Source organism: Lepidochelys kempii, chromosome 3 (assembly GCF_965140285.1).
Source record: "Lepidochelys kempii isolate rLepKem1 chromosome 3, rLepKem1.hap1, whole genome shotgun sequence".
In the NCBI taxonomy this organism is placed as follows: Eukaryota; Metazoa; Chordata; order Testudines; family Cheloniidae; genus Lepidochelys; species Lepidochelys kempii.
In genome coordinates, this window is record NC_136382.1 from 7,733,997 (window position 1) to 7,758,734 (window position 24,738).

Consider the following 24,738-nt stretch of genomic DNA (forward strand, 5'->3'; position numbering starts at 1 on the left):
CAGGCCAGGCCAGTTTGTTTACCTGCCGAGACCACAGGTTCAGCCAATCGCGGCTCCCACTGGCCGCGGTGAACCGCGGCAGGCCAATGGGGGCTGCGGGAAGCAGCATGGGCCGAGGGACGTACCAAGCAGCATCCCAAGTTTGGGAAACACTGGTCTAGATCACCATTTGCCTTCAGAAAGGATCTATATCACCTTCCTACTCTGTCTCGTCTCTTGAAGCCCACAAACACACTGACTTTTCACATTGCATAACAAGTTCATAGCTAGTGAGTCCCCTACCTCCTTTTTGTTTTTAAATTAAAAAGCTGTCTTTTTATTTTCAATATTTGTTTGATTTGTTTTACTTATCAGCCAATAATCCTCAGCTGATCTCTTCCTCATGAAGATACTCCATGCTATCACACAGGTGCTCTTAAATGTGGTGTTTGGCCTACGCTGCCGTGTTTCATAACCAACCAATGTACAAAGTGACACCCCACTTTTGAGCACAGCTGCTTGTATAATTCTGTAAGGATTTAAAGGCAATATTCCAATATAAACAGACTTGTTTTTTTGTGATTCTGTAAGAAATAACTCGTAGCAAATAGCTGAAGTTGTCAAATATTCACCTTACTTTTTGTATGTATTTACTCTTGAGCTACATGCATTAGCGGTAGCTGTTAACCCTTTCTGAATCTTCCCCACTCATTTGTCTCCACAAAGTTATTTACTTCCTCCCTTTGCATCTTCTACAACACAATTAAATAGCAAAATCTTTATATATACTTTTAAAACACACAGTCCCAATTAACAGTATTTGTTTGGCTTAAAGTGGTAAAGCCAATCTGGGGTGAGGGGAAATAAAATCTTTTACTGTGCTGAGATAGAGTTCATCTGCAATATCTGAGGTCAGTACAAACACCTGGAACATCTCTGAAATTCCCTCCCTTTCAATATCTCCTTAAGTGCTAAACTTTCTAAATTTTAAATTTATCCATAATGAGATGGGCTGTCTCCTCACTCTCAACCACAAATAGGCTCTCACCCCCATCCTGAAGTTTCCACTAACTTCTTAATCATGTCAAAGTCCAGAGTACAACTACACTTCTGTACTTGAGATCCACCAGAGTTTCCCCCTCAATCACTTCACTGTTCTTTGGCAATTTACTTGTGCTCCTCAAGTACTAGATTTCTGCTTCATTTCCCAGTTCTCCTGAGTGAGCTTCATATCTCTCCCATGCACCATCTCCACCAGCTAGAATAAGTTCCCTGGGGCAGATCCTCAGCTGGTGTAAACTATCATAACTCCACTGGGTTCAATGGAGCTATAATAGTTTTTCTACACATCTTAAACCACATCTCTTCATCTATAATTCAAGCAAATATTGTTGATATTCCCATTTCTTCTAAACTTTGGCCATTATAGGCCTCTTCACTCTGTCCTATCACAAGTAACTTCTAGTTTACTTTTATTTACTCATACAGACTTACCAGCTCTGAAATACTCCATGATGTTCCTCCTCATATTGACAACAATGAAGGAAGCTCTTACACTGAAAGAATACTCCCACTTGTAATATACTGTTATCTTAATCACAGAATCTGGACATCACCTATTTTAAAAGATTGTGCAATGAATAGTGAGCTTATTTTAGTTTGCTGAATTTTTTGGAGTCTAATCTGCTTTCATGGTGAACACAGTTCCTGACAGGTATATATTATTAAACAAACAAAAGCAGTTTTTCACAGCTATTGGTATCATATCTGTTTTTCCTTCTTGAAATTTTTCTTTTTGATCCTTTTCCAAATAATTTTCATGGCCCCATTACAGCTACAATAACCCATTTCATATCATCATGCCAACTTGCTGGATGCAATCTGGATAGTGTCACAGCAGGAAGCGATGCTAATACATTAGAAGACCAACAATTGAGAAAGCACACTTACTATTATAAAGCTCTACCCCCTGACTTCAAAGGGCTTTCAAAAGAAACAGAAAGGTTTTACCCTTCAATATAGTATTCAACACACCCTACTTGGAATTTCCGAACTGTCTTTTTTTTGCAGAATTTCATCAGCAACGTACTACAATCACCAATAAAATTTAGGATTCTGGCAACGCTCGCTACAATCTATAATTTTGATGACAGACAGAACATATAAATCCTGGCTGACATCACTGCTGTAGTCTCTAGTGAAGTCAGAATTACTACGAAATACAATTTGAAATACAAAATGTCATAAATATAAAGGGAAGGGTAAACCCCTTTAAAATCCCTCCTGGCCAGAGGAAAAATCCTCTCACCTGTAAAGGGTTAAGAAGCTAAAGGTAACCTCACTGGCACCTGACCAAAATGACCAATGAGGAGACAAGATACTTTCAAAAGCTGGGTGGAGGGAGAGAAACAAAGGGTCTGTGTGTCTGTTGGTATGCTGCTTTGCCAGGGATAGAACAGGAATGGAGTCTTAGAACTTTTAGTAAGTAATCTAGCTAGGTATGTGTTAGATTATGATTTCTTTAAATGGTTGAGAAAAGAATTGTGCTGAATAGAATGACTATTTCTGTCTGTGTCTCTTTTTTGTAACTTAAGGTTTTGCCTAGAGGGATTCTCTATGTTTTGAATCTAATTACCCTGTAAGGTACCTACCATCCTGATTTTACAGGGGTGATTCCTTTACTCCTATTTACTTCTATTTCTATTAAAAAGTCTTCTTGTAAGAAAACTGAATGCTTTTTCGTTGTTCTCAGATCCAAGGGTTTGGGTCTGTGGTCACCTATGCAAATTGGTGAGGATTTTTACCAAACCTTTCCCAGGAAGTGGAGTGCAAGGGTTGGGAGAATTTTGGGGGGAAAGACGTGTCCAAACTATGTTTCCCAGTAAATCCAGTTAGAGTTTGGTGGTGGCAGTGGTTATCCCAAGGGCAAAGGATAAAATTAATTTGTACCTTGGGGAAGTTTTAACCTAAGCTGGTAAAAGTAAGCTTAGGAGGTTTTCATGCAGGTCCCCACATCTGTACCCTAGAGTTCAGAGTGGGGGAGGAACCTTGACACAAAACAATGCTGCAAGAGTTGCATGCTTTTCAGCATAATTCCTTATTCAAACTGATGTTCCTTAGTTTAAATGCAGATTTGTTTTACACGGGATGATTTTTTTTTTTTTTACATCAACTTTACTTGAAAGTCTGAAATACTAGGCTTAAATAAGAACCTATTTAAAAAAAAAAAAGCAAAGGTTACATTAAAACAAGAGCCAGACGGAAAAGTTAAGGTTCTCTTAGGGCTGGTCTACACTGCACAGTTAGGTCGATGTAAGGCATCTTACGTCGATCTAATTAGGTCAGTGTCTACACTACAGCCTTCCTCTGCCAATGTAAGTGCCCTACTACACTGACATAACTCCACCTCCACGAGAGGTGTAAGGCTTATGTCGGTGTAGTCTGTGTAGACACTGAGTTCCTTACGTCAGCTGTTGGCTGCCTTGTGGTCAGGGCCGACCTTACCCATACGCAAAGCATGCAGCTGCGTAGGGCACCAAACTTCCCCAAATTTCCTGCTGCCCTGCGCAGCTGCGTGCTGCTCCAGCCCCTACTCCGGCTCTTCCCCAAGGCCCTGCCTCTTCCCCGCCCCTGCTCTGCCCCAGCCCTGCCTCCACTCCCCTGAGCTCTGCAGCCCAGCTGGGCCTGCACTCACCAGCAGTGGGAGTGCAGCAACCCGGCCTCAGCCACGCCGCCAGTGAGTGCTGGGGGGTGGTTCCCTCCCAGCCCCCCCAAGCCAGCCCCAGCCCCACCCCCACCGCAGAGACCTGGGGCCCCACACCCCCACGGGGGGGGGGGGAGAGGGGGCTGCGTAGGGCCCCAGAATTGCTAGGGACGGCCCTGCTTCTGGTAGCTATAGCCCAGCTGCCCCCCCCGCCCCCTTGGAGAGCTGGGCAGCTGGAGCCAGGATGAGAAGCCCAGGAGCCCCCTCACCCAGAGCTGAGCAGCCATGTCAGTTTCCTGAGCTGTGAAATTGACAAGGCTGCCCAGCTCCCAGCCCGGCACTGGGAGGCACCAAGAAGCCCCAGGCAGCTTTCCCACTGCTGCAAGTGGGGAATGGGGAGGTGCCGAGAAGCCCTGTGAGGCTTTCCCCAGCTCCCAGCGGGGAATGGGGGGAGAGCCGCCCACTGGGAGCCTGGGCTCTCAGCTCTCCACGCTGCTCCTCTTAGGGGTCAGTGGAAGCACTCCAGGTGAAGACAAGCACCACCAACCCAAGGAGAGTAGTGTAGACATGCACCACTGCAGTAATTATTGCGGCGGATGTAAGTCTACCTAATATAGATTGACTTGCATTTCTAGTGTAGACATACCCCTAGAATTATCAAAGCACATTGTGTAGGCTATATCATTTAACAGCCATACCAGTAATCAAAAATCATGTGAATAAGGATTAGTATTACTAAAACATTAACTTTTGAATTTGCTGCCTTTTTTAATTTAAGCATATATCCCTATCACCAAATTAACATAGTTCTATGCATTTAATGCCCAAGTTCTGTAAATGGACAAGATTGCCTAAGCACTGAATCCTGGAAACCATCCTGGAAGGGACCTCAAAATCATCTAGTCCAGCCCCCTGTAATGAGGCAGGACCAAGTAAATCTAGACCTCCCTGACCCGTGTTTACGTCTGCTCCAACCTGTACTTAAAAACCTCCAAAAACAGTAATTCCACAACCTCCCTCGGAAGCCTATTCAAGAGTTTACCTACCCTTATAGTTAAGTGTTTCCTGATATCTAGTCTAAACCTCCCTTGCCGTGGATTACACCCATTACTTTTCCTACTTTCAGTGGACATGGAGAACAATTGAATACCATCTTCTTTATAATAGCCATTAACAGATTTGAAGATTATTAGCAGCCCCAAGTCTTCTATTCTCAGGACTAAACATGCACAATTTTTGTAACCTTTCCTCACAGGTCAGGTTTTCTAAACCTCTGATCATTTTTGTTGCTCTCCTCTGGACTCTCCAATTTGTCCACATCTTTTTTAAAGTCTGGCATCCAGAACTGGACAAAGTTTTCCAGCTGAGGCCTCATTCGTGCCAAGTAAAGTGGGATATATAACTTCCATGTCTTACATACAACACTCCTGTTATTACACCCCAGAATATTAGCCATCTTTATAACTGTGTTACATTGTTGACTTATTCAATTTGTGATTCACTATATCCCCCAGATCCTTTTCAGCAGTACTACCGCCTAACCAGTTAGTCCCCATTTTGTAGTTCTGTGCATTTGATTTTTCCTTCCTAAATGTAGCACTTTGCACTTGTCCTGATTGACTTTATTTTATTGATTTCAGACCAATTCTCTAATTTCTCAAGGTTGTTTTGAATTCTAACCCTGTATTCCAAAGTGCTAGCAACCCCTCCCAGCTTGATGTCATCTACAGACTTTAAAAGAACACTTTCCACTCCATTATCCAAGTCATTAATGACAATATCGACTAGTTGAAGACCCAGGACTGACCCCCGCAGAACCCCACTAGATATATCCTCCCAGTCTGACAGCATACCACTGATATCTACTCTTTGAGGACAATCTCTCAACTGGTTGTGCAACCCACCTTATAGTAAATTTCACCTAGATCATATTTCCATAGTTTGCTTATGAGAATGTTGTGTAGGACTGTATCAAAAGCCTTACCAAAAAAAAAAAAACACCAAAAAAAAACCAACCCCAAGATATATCACAGTTACAGCTTCCCCATTAGGCCAATAACCCTGTCAAAGAAGGAATTTAGGTTGATTGGACAAGATTTGTTGTTGACAAATCCATGTTCGCTATTCTTTGTAACCCCACTAAGCTCTAGCTATTTACAAAATGATTTAATAATTTGTTCCAGACCCTTTCCAGGTACTGAAGTGAGGCTGACTACAGAAATTATAACTACCACTTCACTTTTGGCAGTGAAGACAAATCCTCTGGGTATATGCTATTTCTCTCTCCCTTCCCTCCCACCTCCATTAGGCTTTCCCTCTGTTCACTGCCCTCAATTTCTTTTTAATTTTACCTACTCCCCTCTTATTCCAGCAACCCCTTCTGACCATTCATACAATTCCCAACTCCAAATTCCAAGTGACAGACAGACAAAGTGTTTGCCCTTCAACAGGAGAACTGATGTATGCTGTCCTTTTTCCATTTGTTTCTCTGAATCTACTAACACTACTTCAGTCTTGTCAGGACTGAGCATCAGATAGCTCTTAAAGCCCCACTCTCAGACACCAGGGAAGCCACTCAGCTAGACCTGATAGATCAGACAGGATGAAGAGAGCTGAAGAAAAATACACCTTCATAAATGCACTGTAACCTATACCCTCTAACCCCTCCTAAAGGCTCTGTTTACTTTCCTAGCCTTTACAATCATCTAAAGAATTCTATTCACGGAAGTATTATCCACTAGTGTGCTCTTATTACTCAGCCTGTCTGGCCAGCACCATGCACACAGGCGATCATATCTTCTAAGGCCAGCAGGGCCTGAGTAGGCTGCAGAGCAGTAGGTCTAGCCTCAAGGGAGGTATTCTGCTTCTCTCTCCAGCAAAAACCATCTGGCACAACCCAAGAGTGGTGCGAGCAGTCTGCAAAAATAGCCAGAGGGAGGGTCAGCAGGACTCAGAGCCTTTGCTGGGGGACAGGAGAATTGTACACCCAAGTAGAAGTCACAGTCAAGTATACTACCATCCACAGAGACACCACTTCATTGTAATTCTCATAAAGCCTAAGTATCTCACATCAAGGCACTGGCAACAAGGACAACTGATTTGTCATCTAAACAAACAAGGTCACAAATGCCTTTTATGTTCCCCCACCAAGTAAACAGAAAAGAGGAATAAACCCTTATGTATCACTGTAAATCCAGAGACCCAATGCCAATTACTACAAACTGTATCTACACAGATCAATACTGCTGGTTAGGATGATCAACTTTTGATAATTCAGGACCTTGTTGCAGTAACAGGGCTTCAAATCTGCAGGGGGAGGGAGGGAAGAATGTTACATACCTCTGTAGTATTCAATTTAAGTACATATTCCTGTCTTGCACCACCGCATAAGTCACATTGGACAGTACAAAGACAGACAGTTTCAACCCACCCTGGTTATTACTGTGCCTGGCAACATTCTTCTTGTTTACCTGGCTATATTGATGGCAGATCTGCATTATTATTATATTCTCTGTCAACTACACAATTATGTAATGGTTACATACATAGCTGATTTGATCATTCATTCAAAGAAACCTGTCCCATTAATCAAGTTACATGCCTGACTAGAGGAAGTGATTGTGATACAACAAAATCATGCTAGACTCTTCCCTTCTAACATAAGGTAACAGCTTTGAGAGGCTTTCTAGGGAAATGCAATATACAATGTTAGATGTTTAAATAAAATCAATTTCATCAGCTTCAATACTGAGTAGCTCATTGCCTTCTCTTTACCTTCTTTTCCATTCACAGCATACTCTTACTCTCCCTCAGTTGCCCTTTCTTCCTCTCCTCTTTCCCTGTCTCTTCTTGCCTCTTTCAGTGAAAAAAAGAAAAACCAAAATGTATGGAATCAAAGTAGACTCCATTTTCTGCCTGGAAATGGCCCCACCTTGCTCTGCAGCTGGCTTTTTACAGCTTCTCTTCTTACCCCACACACTGCTCCTGCCACAATGACTACTAGGTGCCCCCTAAAGAACAGCTTTTCAAAAGCTAGGTGCTTTGCTCACACAGTGCCTGCCTGGAGGAACCTAACAAACTCTGAATGCTCAATACCAATGATATGCAGCAAGCTTTTATAAATATTTTGAACCTGAATATGAAAGTGACAAGAGTCACAGAATAAATTAGAACTGACATTAAAATGCTTGCGTAGTTACTGACTTGATATGGTAATGATCCTAATTTAACAAGGCAAATTGTGGTTCAGCAATTTACATAGGTTGTGCAAGGCGTTAAGAAAACTATTTCTTTAACACTTATAAATTTCAAGTTATTTTCTTTAAAGAAAGTTGAAGGCACAGAACAAAGAAAAGGAGACTTCAACGGAATCTGCATGTTTCCAAGTAATCATATTTTAATATTGGCCAGGGTCATGTGTGGGGACATACCGAATCTCTTGCAATTATGCTTTATTTTGAAAAGTTAATAGAGCATAGATCACCAAATACCTTTTCAAACCAAAGAGAATAAACTGCAACAATATTATCTATGCACAAAGGCTATTTATTTAACAGATTTCTGCTGAAACAGAGGTGCCCCAACTGGTTTAGCAAAAGCATTCAATGAACTGCTGGGTCATATTACAGAGGGCATTTTTATACTGACATGTAATAAAGATTAGAGGAGTTTAACCTTAACATACATCTGCTTAAAGTGACACCTATTCTTTTAAAGGGAAAACGCTTTGGCTTTTGAAAAAAATTCCCTGAACAGTTTCCCTTGGTTGCAAAAGTTTCCAAGCAGTCTAGTTGCAGCACACTGTGCTCCTAAGCCAAGGATCTGTGTTCAAGACCAGAACTCCAGCTCTGTGCTGGCCTAGTAAAAGAGGAATTAGAGTCATACCCTGTCTATAGTAAAAATCAATTGGTGATATTCTTCACCAGTTTGTGACACTCAACTAATGTGGGAACAGCAAACTCATTTGAATTGTGCCCACACAGCAGCATTTTGCCTCCTCCCAAAACAGTCATGTGTCAAGTGTTCGTGAATTTGTACCAACCACAATTCCTAACCATGTTTGTAGCTAGTTATGCGTGCTGGGGAAATCTGAGCATGTAACACACAGGCCCATCTATGCTGGGAAATCTTCCCCAAAAAATTCCAACTGGTTTTAAAACCAGCTCAGCGAAATAGATTTTGCTGGAGCCATTGTGTAGCCCACAACCATTTTTTACCACACCAGTTGCAAAACCAGCTTGAGGTGGTTTAGAGACACATTCATTTGAAATTGTTCAAGCTGCCTGAACTCTCGTCTACACTACAGCGCCAGCCAATTACATCTGTTTAGCTGAACTGATTTTAAAACCAGTTAAAATCTGGGGGAAGTTTTCCTCACGTACAGCAGGCCCATCATGCCTCTGCAGTAGATCATATGCCCACAGATGATCCACTCTGCCGCATATGTAACAATGCACGCTGGAAAGTCTTTTGCATAGAATGCTGGGGTGGAAGGAGGGCCACCCAAGCCATTTACACAGACACTCTTTGGGGAGGGGGATTAAGCTCCAATAGAAACAGCGCTGATCTGGTTACATGAAGGCATGCAAGGGCAAAACACTTCGCTGCTATAGTTACTAAGAGCATTAGCCACATTGGACACAAACCACATTTAGAGTAAATATTTCACCATTAGAATAGGCTGGTAACTTAATGCTTTCAACCTAGCCATGGGGTGAGAAGGTAGGCTATCCTGGAAGTGGGGAGACAAGCGGAGAAGAAGAGCAGTGGTGGTGGGAAGAACCTATATCCACTCTGACTCAACTGCAACGGCTCCCAAAAACTGTGGTCTGTGATCCACTTGGTAGTGGTCCATGGAGAGCTGTCTGGTGGGCTGCTGCTGGTTCCTACTCTTGTCTCTAACTACTAGATCAGCATAGAGGACAGCTAAAAATACACTGGACTAGGCAACTGCAGGGAGAAGAACAGATGCTACAACTAACTGACTGAAAATAAAATGAACTGTACCAGGAAATGGTACAAAGCGATTGGTATATAGGCTCTCTCTCTCTCCCCCCTACTCTTTGTCCCTATTGTCTAGCGTGCAAGCTCTGTCAGGGCAGAGACTCTCTCCTACTCTATTTCTACAGTGCTTGGCACAACGGTGCCCTGACAGCGGTGGATCCCTAGGCATCACTGTGTCGAACATACAGCTAGCTACCAATCTGTCACAAGCGGAGCTCTCACAGACGGTTGGAAGCCACTGAACCCACTGGTTACAACTCCTAAACTAGTTTGTAACATAGGAGTTACAGGCAATTCACACAGCCTGACTGAAAGGGGACTCTGACTCAAGTGATCCTCTTTGGCCAACAGTGAAACAGCATCATATCCAGACTTCCTTCTCCAGAGGTAGAGTGGCTACAATGCAAAATCAGAAGACTGAGGGAAGAAGTGAGAGACCCCTGGGAGAAGCCACCCTAGTTAAAAAATAAAACACCAGAGATTTACCAGTTGATATTCTGCATGAAAGAGAGCTATATTTAATATTTCACCATTAGAATAGGCTGGTAATTCCCTGATCAGAACTTCTCCAATCAATAATGCATAACGTTTGTTTGTAAGAGAACTACACAAGTTAGGTACTTGATGTTTTGACAATTCTTTCCCTCAAACAGTCCAAAATAACCCCTGAGAAGCTTGCAGCTGAAGTCTGTTTTGTTATAGAAGTGAGCCTCTCTCAACCTTAGCATACATTATATTGTTTCTTGTGAGGTGGAACCAATAGATTTGAAGTGTTTATTCCTTTAAGAAAAATAGACTACAGGGATTAGTTTGACCTTGGATAGTAAATATTAAATTTTAAAAACAGGTTTTAAAAATATTTATTTCGTTTTCTCTGTGTGGATGCTCTACTTCTTGCTGCACGTCCCCTAGCACTTGGGATTGGTGCTGCAGGCAAGCCTTGCCATAGTTTCCCTAAGCCAGGTATAGGCCAGTCCAAACAAATCTCTGTATCAAAGAGTGCCCCCCCTTTGGAGGGCCTCATTTAATGACATCATAAATTAACACAAACATAAGCAAGATCTTACTCAGGAACCCCCAGGGTATCCACCATGCTGCAGTCAGTGCATCTAGCTTTGGACAGTGACCTCTGGCTCCTCCCTTCAAGAGTCCTCTTCCCTTCTCCTGGAAACAATCGCTGGTTCCTTTTCTTCCAGATAACCCTACTCCCTCACCTGGGGGACAGTCTGATTCCTTCTCCCAGAATACTCTTCTTCACTCCTCCTGGAAACAGTCTCAGGATATGTCTATACTGCAGCTGGAAGCAACCCTCCCACCCCAAGTAGACAGATTCACACCAGTAAGTCCACTTGAGCCGCCGACACTTGAGAGGCCTGAACGCCAACTGTTATTGCTAGCTCACTAGCTTGAGCCCAGGTAGCTTGAATCTGCGTGCCCGCACTGGGAGGTTCGCTCCCAGCTGCAGTGTAGACATTCCCTCAGATTCCTTCCCTTCAAGATACTCCTGCTCCTGGCAACTGGGAAACAGACTCACTCTCTCTGGAACTCTCAGTTCCCTTCCCCATGACTACTCCTGTTCCCTCCCCGAGGACATACTCCCTCGGGGGATGCCCCCTTACAAACCTCTTCTCAGAATAGCCCTGTGTAAGCTGAAAAGCTTGTCCTTCTCACCAACAGCAGCTGGTCCAATAAAAGATATTACCTCACCCACCTTGTCTCTCTTCTCATCAGAGGTACTTTCCTCCCGAGAGCTCTTCCCCAACTGAGCTCAGGCAGCCTTTTTATGGGGTGCAGAAGCACCATTACCAGCCACCTGGGAAAACCACCTTGACTCAGTTAAGTCTTCAGAGGGCCATCATGGGAAAGCTAGGCCTTGATTCTCCTTAAAAGGGCCAACTGGCCCTTGACACTATTGCTGGAACTAGTGATTCAATATTAGTTACAGTGAGAGAAGATTTTCAAAACTGTTTTAAGTTCTACTGTTTTCTAGAAAAAACTGGTTAAATCATTGAAGCTCTGAAAGTTTCCAGCCTCTCTCAAATTCATGTCATGGGCTACATTTCTTTGTGGTTTCCTGTTTGTAATTTCTCCAATATACTTAAGATATTTGTTTTAAAACGTAATTTACTCTTTTTGCTCACAAATTAAGATTAAACTATGTAAACACTTGTCTGGAGGAAAAACAAAATTTTTCATGGGCTTTATCAGTGGATAAGAGGAGAGTTGCTTAAATTTGGTGTCTCCACAACATCCCTTGAGATGTACATAGAGACACTATTTTTAAAATAAGCAATTCTTTAGCTCCTTTCTTAATTGTTCAACAATATTTCAGCTGAAAAACTCAGTGGATGTCACACATACTCCAATATTACAATAGACCCATTTCTTAATTTGCATAAGAAAGGAAACATTTAACTGTTGAAAGCTTATGCACTTGTCATTTTAGCAAATGAACCAAAATCCTTAAATTATTCTAATTTTCTTACTTGCTCCTAAGTCAACACTGAACACATGTTAAATGCTTTAAGCTCTTACCACAAACCAGAATAATAAGAACAAGTTTCCTTTGGGGAGGAAGGTCAGCCACATGGTTAAGGCACAAAATTATTGAGTTCTGACAGATGGGTGCCACCCAAGCTGTGCTACTGACTCACTGCAAGACCTTGGGTGTGTCACTTGAGGTTTGTGACTCAGTTTAGTCATCTCTAAAATGGAAATACTGTTTGCCTACCCCTCAGTGACATTGCAAGGGCAAGTTCATGCATGTTTGTAAAGTTCTTTGGAATTTTTGGACTGAAGGCACCATATAGACACCAATGATCATGAGGTACAGTTGACACATCTGAAGTCCCTAACAGGGTTAGGCCAGGTGTAGACTATAAACTTTTGGTGGCACAGCTATGGTGGTCAGGGGTGTGATAAGGTGTGATCTCTGGCTGACAAAGGTCCTTAATGTAGATGCAGTTTGTTTATAAATTATGCACACAATTAAACTTTTGCTGCTATAGCTTATTTCTGGCAAAAGCAGATTTGTTGGTATATGCTGCATCCACATTAGGAGCACTTTCCTGTTATAGTATACTGGTACAGTTATACTGAAAGCACTCCTAGTGTCAACCTGGCCTTTGATTGACTGACCTCTCTAAAAGAGGAATAGTCCTCAAACAGGTGCTTTGTGATTGCTCTTCTGCCCTACGGGCTGCCTCGCAGGATACCACAGGAGTTCTACAGCATCACCTCTCTCTCAAACATCCTAATGGCCTCATAATGAGGCTGTTTAGGCTACAGTGTCTCTAAAATGCTGATAAAGTGGCAACAGAGCTCCAGTTATGTGTCCTGGCTGATGCAGCTGAACAATTCACTTAGTGTGCCATCTGAGGCTAGGGCTAGCTGGCTGAGGAACAACTCAGACAAGACAGAGGTATTCCTCTGGTATTCATGGGTTGGGGGAAGACAACCAGAAGAAATAGAATCATAGAAGACTAGGGTTTGAAGAGACCTCAGGAGGTCATCTAGTCCAACCCCCTGCTCAAGGCAGGACCAACCCCAACTAAATCATCTCAGCCAGGGCTTTCTCAAGCTGGGCCTTAAAAACCTTTAAGGATGGCGATTCCACCACCTCCTTAGGTAACCCATTCCAGTGCTTCACCACCCTCCTAGTGAAATAGTGTTTCCTAATATCCAACCTAGACCTTCCCCACTGCAACTTGAGACCATTGCTCCTTGTTCTGTCATCTGCCACCACTGAGAACAGCTGAGCTCCATCCTCTTTGGAACCCCCTTTCAGGTAGTTGAAGGCCATCAAATCCCTCCTCATCCTTCTCTTCTGCAGACTAAATAAGCCCAATTCCCTCAGCCTCTCCTCATAAGCCATGTGCCTTAGCCCCCTAATCATTTTCATTGCCCTCTGCTGGACCCTCTCCAATTTCTCCACATCCTTTCTATAGTGGGGTCCCAAAACTGGACGCAATATTCCAGATGTGGCCTCACCAGTGCCGAATAAAGGGGAATAATCACTTCCCCCAATCTGCTGGCAATGCTCCTACTAATGCAGCCCAATATGCCGTTAGCCTTCTTGACAACGAGGGCACACTGTCTACTCATATGCAGTTTCTCATCCACTGTAATCCCCAAGTCCTTTTCTGCAGAACTGCCGCTTAGCCAGTCGGTCCCCAGCCTATAGCAGTGCCTGGGATTCTTCCATCATAAGTGCAGGACTCTGCACTTGTCCTTGCTGAACCTCATCGGATTTCTTTTGTCCAATCCTCCAATTTGTCTAGGTCACTCTGGACCCTATCCCTACCCTCCAGCGTATCTACCTCTCCCCACAACTTAGTGTCATCCGCGAATTTGATGAGGGTGCAATCCATACCATCATGCAGATCATTAATGATGATGTTGAACAAAACCAGCCCCATAACTGACCCCTGGGGCACTCTGCTTCATACCGGCTGCCAACTAGACATTGAGCCATTGATCACTACCTGTTGAGCCCGACAATCTAGCCAGCTTTCTATCCACCTTATAGTCCATTCATCCAATCCATACTTTTTAAACTTGCTGGCAAGAATATTGTGGGATCACAGAAAGCATATTGGTCCTCCAGATTGAGAGAACGTACTTGCTGCTTGTTAGTGGCTTCAATTTGGGGTTCATGTTAGATCCTGGATGGTGAAACAACTGTAACCAAGAGAGTCCCCTTCTCCATCTGCATTTGGCAAGAAGTGGACAATTTCTTTTGGATGCAGAGCTTGTTATGAGTTAACCATGCATTCATCATCTCAAGATTTGTGGTGCACCTGTCATACGCTCAGCATGAAGCTAGGACTTAAGGTCACTTAGGACAGGTCTACACTCTAAGTGCTACACCAGTGCAGCTCCACAGATGCAGCTATGCCGCTGTAGTGCATCTGGTGAAGACTCTCTATGCCAACGGAAGAGTGCCTCCCACCAACACAGTGCCGCATGGACAGCAGAGCTTAGGTCGCTGTAACTTGCGTTGCTTGGGGGGGGGGGTGTCTTTTTCACACCCCTAAGCAACGTAAGTTAGATAGATTTAAGCAGTAGTGTAGACCTGCCCTTATGTTCTTATATTGATGCAGAATGTAGCTGCCCTCTTGAGTGGTACTTCTTGAGAGCATAGAATCATAGAATTGTAGGACTGGAAGGGACCTCGAGAGGTCATTTAGTCCAGCCCCCTGCACTCATGGCAGGACTAAGTATTATCTACACCACCCCTGACTGATGTTTGTCTAACCTGCTCTTAAAAATCTCCAATGATGGAGAGTCCACAACCCCTCTGGCAATTTAACTAGTGCTTGACTACTCCGACAGGAAGTTTCCTAACATCCAACCTGAATCGCCCTTGCTGAAATTTTAGCCCATTGTTTCTTGTCCTCAGAGGTTAATGAGAACAATTTCTCTCTCTCTTCCTTGTAACAACCTTTTGTATACTTGAAAACTGTTATGTCCCCCGTCACTCTTCGCTTCTCCAGACTGCACAAACCCAGTGTTTTCAATCTTCCCACATAGGTCAAGTTTTGTAGACGTTTCATCATTTTTGTTGCTCTTCTCTGGACTTCCTTCAATTTGTCCGCATCTTTCCTGAAATGTGGTGTCCAGAACTGGACACAATACTCCAGCTGAGGTCTAATCAGCATGGAGTAGATCAGAAGAATTACTTTTCATGTCTTGCTTACAGCACTCCTGCTAATACATCCTAGAATGATGTTTGCTTTTTTTTGTAACAGTGTTACACTGTTGACTTATATTTAGCTTGTGATCCACTAGGACTCCTCAGATCCCTTTTTGCAGTACTCCTTCATTGGCAGTCATTTCTCATTTTATGTGTATGCAACTGATTGTTCCTTCCTAAATGGAGTACTTTGCATTTGTAATTATTGAATTTCATCCTACTGACTTCAGACCATTTCTCCAGTTTGTCCAGATCATTTTGAATTTTAATCCTATCCTCCAAAGCACTGGCAGCTTTGTATGGTCAGCAAACTTTATAAGTGTACTCTCTACACCATTATCTAAATCATTGATGAAGATATTGAATAGACACATCAACACACTATAGTCAGCACTAGCTTCCAGTTATAGTTTACTTAACATCAGCATTTGCTAGGCCCTTTACACGGACAAGTATTTACTTATTTGTTTTCAGATAGAATTTAAAAGATATTGTTTTGAACATGTGCTACCTTGATACCTGAGGGTCCACTTTTCTCACAGGATGCAATAACACCATAGTTTCAATCAGCCACTGAACACTGGCCAACAACTGCCAATATAAAAAGAGGAAACTGCTGACACAATGTTTTTTGCAAGGTGTCCTCAATCTCAGTCGCTCCCCCTTTTCCTAGCAAAGCCTAGATTTGCTGACCATCAGAACATGCTGTAAAGCTAATGTATTTCTTCCGGATTTTGTTCAGGGGCATTTGAGGATTACGGGGTGATCAGATATCAGAAGCTATTTTGTTAGCAGTTTTATTTTCTTTCTTAGGGTTGTCTTGGATGAGAAGAACAAGTTGTTGTATTTGGGGATTTTAATCTTTAGTTTTGTATATTAAATATTTGTATATGCTTCCAGAGCTCCAGGCTAGGTGGCTTTACATACAACTGGAAGAAAAATAAAGGTGCAAAGCATTATTTCAGAGCATTTTAGGTTCTGTTGCTGTGGTTTTTCAGTTATTTGTACTATTTCTGCTCATCTCTCAATCAAGTTAGTATAACTGTGCATTTGTATTACTTACAAAACAATCAATCCACTATAAAAATACCGTATGTAACAACAGCAACAATATCCTACACTTTACAACACGGGTAATTAACTTTCTTTTGAAAAATGCAAAACTTGCTCAAACACCCTGGCTTTTGTCAAGGTACAATAGGCAAATTAAAAGCTGATCTTTTAACACTCTATTGTAGAACCAGACTTCTGACAACCTGATAAAGCTCCCTTACCCTGGCAACGCAAGGTGTAAAATTCTCATGTTGATTATATAGAGCATGCCACATGTTACCATGACTCAGCAGCCACAGAAATTAAGACTCTAGTTCAAGGCTCCTCACACCCATGGCCATACCTAATATGGACTTTGGCTTCAAAGTCTATGCAGTTTTTCATCTGACATTTTTCCGTGGAAAGCTCAATCACAGCAATAATTTAAAACATCTTTGAAATACTAGTTATACCCTAATGATTTTTGTCCAAACAATTTTAAAAGTTCACAAAGATTCTGCTGGAATATATACAAATTCAGTAATTATGAAACTGACGTATAAAAGACTGCACAAGAGGCTCTCTCCCAAACAAAGATCAGGTTAAAGGCAAAAAATATATTTTATATACATGTGTGAAAATAGCATTACAGCTGAAATTTTAACCGCACAAAACGTTGATAATTTACGTTTATGATGCCAGCAGCAAGTGGCTGCTGGAAAGGGAGTTGCGGTGGGGGCAGGTGTTGGTACTCTCTCCCCCATTTTGGGGTGTTTGTGATGTTATTCAGCACCTTGGTACCATATACCCCGTTCACCATTCTTCCTGAAGCCATTAAGCAAGGCAAGGTAGGGCATGAAGCACCAAGCAGCAGAATGCAGCAGAAGGGGAACGATTATCTCAGGGCCAGGAAAAGCTGCACTCTCAGGCCCACCATATGACTCAACACTTGACAGCAGGACAAAGCGTTCTCCAACCTCTCCAACTGCTGTGCCAAGTGTTTCCCTAAAAATGGAGTGTTATTTTCTCAGTTTGAGATCAGGTACAGAAAAACATCACAGTTGTTTAATTTGTACAAAATAAAGCTGCATTGCATTATACAATCCATGAACATCCAGTAAATATAGAGTAGTAATTATATTTAACCAACACTAAGCAGGTACTAGCAATTCAATGATCGCTTATTATGCCAAATAAAGGAGTCAAGTATTACTAAAATATCTGAAAAAGAGGCAGATCCCTCTGGTATTTGTCAAAGGCAGGTATAGCCCACCCACGGTATGGTTATAAATAATAAAGGTTTTTTCATGTTTTTTCAGAGGCTCGTTCACCTGCACATCCACCAATGTGATATATGCCATCACGTTCCAGCAATGCCCCTCTGCCATGTACATTGGTCAAACTGGACAGTCTCTACGTAAAAGAATAAATGGACACAAATCAGATGTCAAGAATTATAACATTCATAAACCAGTCGGAGAACACTTCAATCTCTCTGGTCACGCGATTACAGACATGAAAGTTGCGATATTACAACAAAAAAAACTTCAAATCCAGACTCCAGCGAGAGACTGTTGAATTGGAATTCATTTGCAAATTGGATACAATTAACTTAGGCTTGAATAGAGACTGGGAGTGGCTAAGTCATTATGCAAGGTAGCCTATTTCCCCTTGTTTTTTCCTACTCCACCCCATCCCCACCAGACGTTCTTGTTAAACCCTGGATTTGTGCTGGAAATGGCCCACCTTGATTATCATACACATTGTAAGGAGAGTGGTCACTTTAGATAAGCTATTACCAGCAGGAGAGTGGGGTGGGGGAGGTATTTTTTCATGTTGTGTGTGTATAAAAAGATCTTCTACACTTTCCACAGTATGCATCCGATGAAGTGAGCTGTAGCTCACGAAAGCTTATGCTCAAATAAATTGGTTAGTCTCTAAGGTGCCACAAGTACTCCTTTTCTTTTTATAAATAATAAAATAATTGATAAATAAAGTCCTGCACTTTTCTGACTAGCTTAACTGGACTACTATAGGTTCTTCTAAAGACATTTCTATTGGCACTTCCAGGGGACTTTGTGAAGGCCAAAATTATAACTGGGTTCATAAAAGAATGAAATAAGTTTCTGCAGAACAGGTCCATCAATGGCTATGAGCCAAGATGGTCAGTGACGCAACCCCATTCTCCAGGTGTCTCTAAGTCTCTGACTGCCAGAAGCTGGGACTGGATGACAGGGGATGGATCATTCGATAAATTCTCTGTACTGTTTGTTCCTATTGTCCCACTGTTGGAAGACAGGACACTGGGCTAGATAGACCACTGATCTGACCCAGTATGGCCACTCTTATGTAACCATACACCCGTAAGTGATCTATTTAAGAAGTTGTATTACACATGTAACAGCAGCCATACAAACTATTTAGACAGTAAATAAATAGTTTTCAAATTCTAGGAGAAATACACAAAAACGTATTTTATTCTTATTATATAGCTGTTTTATGACACCTCTCTGACACGAGATACTTCACCTTAAGCTTCTAGCTACATCTACAATTGCCCTATTATAGTAGAAAATCCAGTATGGTTAGATTCTCCAGTCCTACAGTCACAAGAACAATGCTTAATATCAGCTATAAAGACAAGTGGAAGGACAAGTTCTGCTGCCATCTGAACTATTTGATAAAAGCTTTCAGTACTTTTTCCTTGAGTAAACTTCTATAATAAACTACAGTTCTACAATTAAACAACTATACTATGAACAAAGCCATTGTTCTTAAAAGCAGCAGATTACCAAAAAAAAATAGCACTTTGGTCTTTGTTCATTGTACCTCAACAGTTATGTCACCTATTGCTGAGAGCAAGTGGAATTACAATTGCAACCTGACTATATATAATCCACTATACATAAGGGGCAATGCAATTATATGAGCTGAAGAGCTTTAGAAGCAAAACAGAAACAGATTTGTAAATAGTTTGAACATTGGCAAGCCCACTGAGAGAAGTTTGGGGGTCTAGTACATAGTGTTCGCTTAGTCCCATTTCACTTTATTTACACAGATGTTTTGGGGGGCTCCTGGAACTCAGGGCCCGGGTACAATTGTCTCCCTTCCCTGCCATCAGCACTGAGCATTGGGAACAAGACTACAAGGCTTGTGTTTACTATCACTTTTAGAGATAGCCTTATGATTCTACAGCTTTGCTGCTCATAAGCTGCAATAGGCATTTCTAAACCATTTTATGTTTGCCCACCATGAATATGATAAAAGTGCTCACTAGTATGCAAAATGCACCAACGCAGGGGAGCTCTTTCGTACATTTCCTCTATATGAATTACTAAGATGATTAACTGTACAGATGTTCCCGTTAAGAATGAACTTTTTCCTTTTTAGAGACTATCATCTATAGTTGCAGTAAACCCAGCATCCTTATGTCTTAATGCGTCTGTCAGTAAAGGAATATTACCATATCTGTGGCCTGATTTTCAAAAATGCTGAGCACCTACAATATCTTATTGACTTCAGTAGCAGCTGGAGCTGTTCAGCGCTTCAAAGTCAGTCCAATAGTTAGTTAATTTTCCTCTCCCCATCCCCCCCCAATAAAAGAGGAATGGGTTTTGTTTTGTTTTATTTGTAAAACGTATTGCCACTCGGCCACACAAAAGGAAAAGAAAAACAGAATTATCCTGGAGAGTGAATGTTATGAGATCATGGAGCAGATATAAAATACCCATTTTAATTAGAAAATATTTTAGTCTTCTGCTGATTAAGTATCCCTGGGGTTCTCTCTCTCTCTCTCTCTCTTTTTTTTTTTTTTAAGACAAAAACAAAAGAAAGACCACCACAGAGAGGCAAAGGGATTTTGCTAGCTCTATCATGAATTGCTACAATGTCTGGCTCCACATATACAATTTTGGACTGGAAGTTCAGACTTCAGTACTACCAAGGAAGGGTGGTCTTGTGGGTAAAGCACAGGATTGCAAGTCAGGAGATCTAGGTTCTATTTCCAGCTGTCACAGACATGCTGTGTGACTTTGGGCCAAATCACATAATTTGTGTGTCACTGTTGCCCATACATTAAAAAAGTGTTTGTATAGCTTTGAGTTCAGATCCCTGGATGAAATTAAAGGTAATGTTGAAAGAGATGTGAAGAGTATAACACAGTCTAACACTATTGTTTATCTTTAACAGTCATTTGCCAGACATTTTACTGAAAAGAGAATAATCTGATCACCATTCTTGGGTACAAGCATGATACTAAGAGGAGCAGGGTTTCCTGAAAAATTACCAGATCCCTGGATCCTCCTCCAGTTCCTCACCCCTCCCTGGCTGAAAATCATGCTTCCGTGACAATACCGACAAGAAAAAATAGGGAAATGAATTGAACTAAAAACAAACTGGACAACATAAGTGAACAAAAAATTCAGCAGAATTAAAAAAATGAGTTTTATAACTCCAGTAAGCATAATATAGAGCTAATGATCACTCGGAATAAGAATAGCTAAAGAAGTACTCTAAACCAGCGGTTCTCAAACTGTGGGTCAGGACCCCAAAGTGGGTTGCGACCCCATTTTAATGGGGTCACCAGGGTTGGCTTAGAGTTCTTGGGGCCAAAGCCAAAGCCCGAGCCCTACAGCCCAGGGCTGAAGTCGAAGCCCGAGGGCTTTAGCATTGGGAGGCAGGGCTCAAGTTACAGGTCTCCTGCCTGAGGCTAAAACCCTTCAGCTTTGCCCCCCTTCCCCGCCCACGGCAGTGGGGCTTGGGCTTTAGCCCTCCCACCCAGGACAGTGGGGCTCAGGCTTTGGTCCCCACTCCTGCGGTTGTGTAGTAATGTTTGTTGTCAGAAAGTGGTCACAGTGCCATGAAGTTTGAGAACCCCTGCTCTAAACATAACGAGTGGGGGATCAGTTCTGGGTCCGGTTCTGTTCAATATCTTTGTCCGTGATTTAGATAATGGCAGAGAGTGTACACTTATAAAGTTTGCAGATGATACCAAGCTGGGAGGGGTTGCAAGTGCTATGGAGGATAGAATTAAAATTCAAAATGATCTGGACAAACTGGAGAAATTGTCTTTCAGGGTTTTGTTTGTTTTTTAAGAGCTCTAGCATTTTGTGTGGTTGTAAGAGTTGCATATAATGGAATTTATTTTTGTCTCTTCATAAAGGTCTAGGACAATCTGTTGTTGTAGTCTTCTGAACATACGAAGTGCAAGAAAAATGCGAAGTAATCTGAAAAATCAGGTTCCTAAGTCAACCAAGTTGAGTGGGCAAAATTAATCTTTTGCCAATTTTGGCTTTGATATCCCAGGGCCTCAGTTCCCCATCTATAAAATGGGCATACTACTACTCAAATATCTCACAGAGGTTATAAAGAGAAGTTCATTATTATTTGTGAGTCTCAAATACTATAGCTGTGACTGCCACAGATGAGACAATGAGGCAGCTAATTCCATATTCAGTGCAGCATGTGGATGGGGTACAGGAAATTGGGCATGGAAAGACACATTGAATGATGAGGGTAAGACATAAAACTGAACCATTGCCTTGCTCCCTGAGTACTATCCGTCCTGTGCAGGTAGTGTGTAAAAAACACAATATGACCCTGTAAATAAAGATTGTATCACAGTGAATAGGCACAAAGGGGCAAAATTAGGGTGGCATGGGCAACCTTAATTCTAGCATTTCCTGTCTCTTCAGTCCTTCACTTTAAAAGATTATTTATATTGCAGTGTAGTTTTTTTTAATAGGTATATAAATGTTTAGCACACTTTGGCATGAATCTACACCACATAATTAGGACAGGCTGTAGGTGGATGCCTGTTCTAATAGACATCACCAGGCAAACTAATGTACCATTAAGCCAAGGGTTCCCAAACTGGGGGCTGTGACCCCCCAGGGGGCCGCAAGGTTATGCCGCCGGGGGGGGAGGGAGGAGTCCACAAGCTGTCAACCTCCACCCTGAAGCCCCACTTTGCCTCCAGCATTTATAATAGTTTTAAATATTAAAAAAGTGTTTTTAATTTATGGGGGGGGGGGCAGGTCGCACTCAGAGGCTTGCTGTGTGAAAGGGGTCACCAGTATAAAAGTTTGAGAACCACTGGATTGGGCTAAAAAGTTATTATGATCACTGTTCTAGTTAATAGTAATAGTGGGAAATATTATGTGTTAGCAAATGTAGCAGTTTATACCTGTAAACTCTTTCCATATCGACTACTTCTCCCTCTATTGCTTCTTACTATCAATATATAGGAATTATATACTCAGCCAAATATTTAGCACTGACAAACATTTTATGTCTCTGAAAGTCTCCAGTTTACGTTAGTTTGAAACGGGGTGGATTGATTTAAATCAGATTTTGATCAAAATTTAAATCAGCAAATAGGAAACCTTGGTTTAAATCACCAATTTTAATCTTGTTTTGCATTTGTAATTTAGTTATTTTCCTAAAGAAAGGTTTATTCTTGTTGGATGGTCATCATCAAAACATGTTGATTTGCAACTAAATATAGCCTGTACACTCAATTTCATACCTTTCTGCTAACCAGGATAATATGCTATATCTATAAACATTTAAGCAATTATATAGCTTACCATTCACTTATTCAGATTCTTAAATTTAATATTTTTATGTTAGAAAAGGGTGAATGACATACATTTCTTTACTACAGGATTAATTTTTTTTACTTATGACTTGGGTCAAGCTGCATTTAGTTTGAAAGATATTGATCATGTTCAAGCTTATAGTAAATAAGCAGATGCTCCATAAAAGTTTTTATATTAAAAACATTCTTAAATCTCAATTTAATTATTTTTACGACATAGAACAAGTAAAGATGGAAAGATATAGCTCATAATTCAATTTAGATATATCTGCAGAAAAGAGACTGATAGACAAGAAATATATAATATTGATACTATTTTCTAGTCTCTCTGAAAAAGTGTACTAAATACAATGGTATTATACTGTAAAGATAACTGTCTCAAAGAGGTAAATTTTGTTAGCACCCTATAAGTAGATCTCTAATAAAGAAGACAGCTGAAAAAATATCACTAGACACTACATGTATATAAAGTTACTATACTGTCTCTGAGAAATATGCAATTTTGTAATTAGACTGTGTAAGGCATTTATGCAGAAAGGGGGTAAAGACTGAATGATCAACCTTAACTCTGGCATTCCCTAACAACTCTGAGTAAGTAATATAATGCTAAGGTTGCACTGTTAATTTAGGCTTTGGAGTAAGTTACACAAGTAATGCCAAGACAGAGGCTATCCCTCACAAATTTTAGTATTTCTCTACATATTTCATTTGAAGACTATATGTAATATGGAAGCTAAATTTTGTTTAGTGTATTGCACTTACCTACCCATCAAAAAGAAACATACAGTAGAACCTCAAAGTCATGAACTGACCGGTCAACCACGCACCTCATTTGGAACTGGAAGTACGCAATCAGACAGACAAAAAAAGCAAATATTGTACAGTACAGTACTGTGTTAAACATAAACTACTAAACAAATAAGGGAAAGTTTAAAAAAAGATTTGACAAGGTAAGGAAACTGTTTCTGTGCTTGTTTCATTTAAATTAAGATAGTTGAAAGCAGCATTTTTCTTCTGCGTAGTAAAATTTCAAAGCTGTATAAGTCAATGTTTAGCTGTAAACTTTTGAAAGAACCATAACATTTTGTTCAGAGTTATGAACACCCTCCATTCCCAAGGTATTCTACTGTACTAACCTCCCTTTTAATTCCTTGTAGGGTCCTTCCTCCCCTTAATAGTTTCATATTTAATCTCAAATACATCCTCCCCACATGTAATCATAGTTTATTAGAACTGTCCTTTAACACCTCTATATAATACTAATTTGAGTTTCTCCAAATATACTTCTCTCCTCCTCCCACCCCCTTCCATAGCTTGGTGAACATTCTAGCATGACACCTACAAAAAATTTGATAATGGTTAGGCAGCTGGTATACAGTGACCACTGCTTTTCACACTGACCACTTTCATTTAATTATTTCCTTGTGCTCCTCCTGTCTGTTGTCCCTTTTTTAAGACGTAGGCTGTAATCTCTCAGGAGAGGGACTGTCTGTTCTGTGTTTGTACAGTGACTAGCACAATGGGGACTTGATCTGATTGGGGTCCTTGTTCACTATTGCACTACAAATAATTGATATTACTACTAAATTATTAAACACTTAGGTTAGCCCATGACCCTAGCCAAAGATGCCCTCTCAAGTCTACATTAGAGGCAATGGCTCCTGCTGAGGAAGTCCACAGCATTTAAAATGAAAGATTGAGCCAGCAAAATTGTATACGTAGACTAGC

General features: G+C 41.3%; 1 protein-coding gene across 13 annotated transcripts in view; it reads right to left on the reverse strand.

The window, feature by feature from the left end:
- Window positions 1-24,738, reverse strand: part of NCOA1 (nuclear receptor coactivator 1) — a 358,642-nt gene that overhangs the window by 319,673 nt on the left and 14,231 nt on the right. Inside the window, exon 1 of one of the 13 annotated variants that reach the window (XM_073335582.2) lies at window positions 17,744-17,831. The exons of the other annotated variants lie outside the window; for them this stretch is intronic. The gene's annotated coding sequence lies outside the window, so the exon portion shown is untranslated. Of the gene's footprint in view, window positions 1-17,743; window positions 17,832-24,738 lie in introns of those variants that run through there. 13 annotated transcript variants of the gene reach the window in all.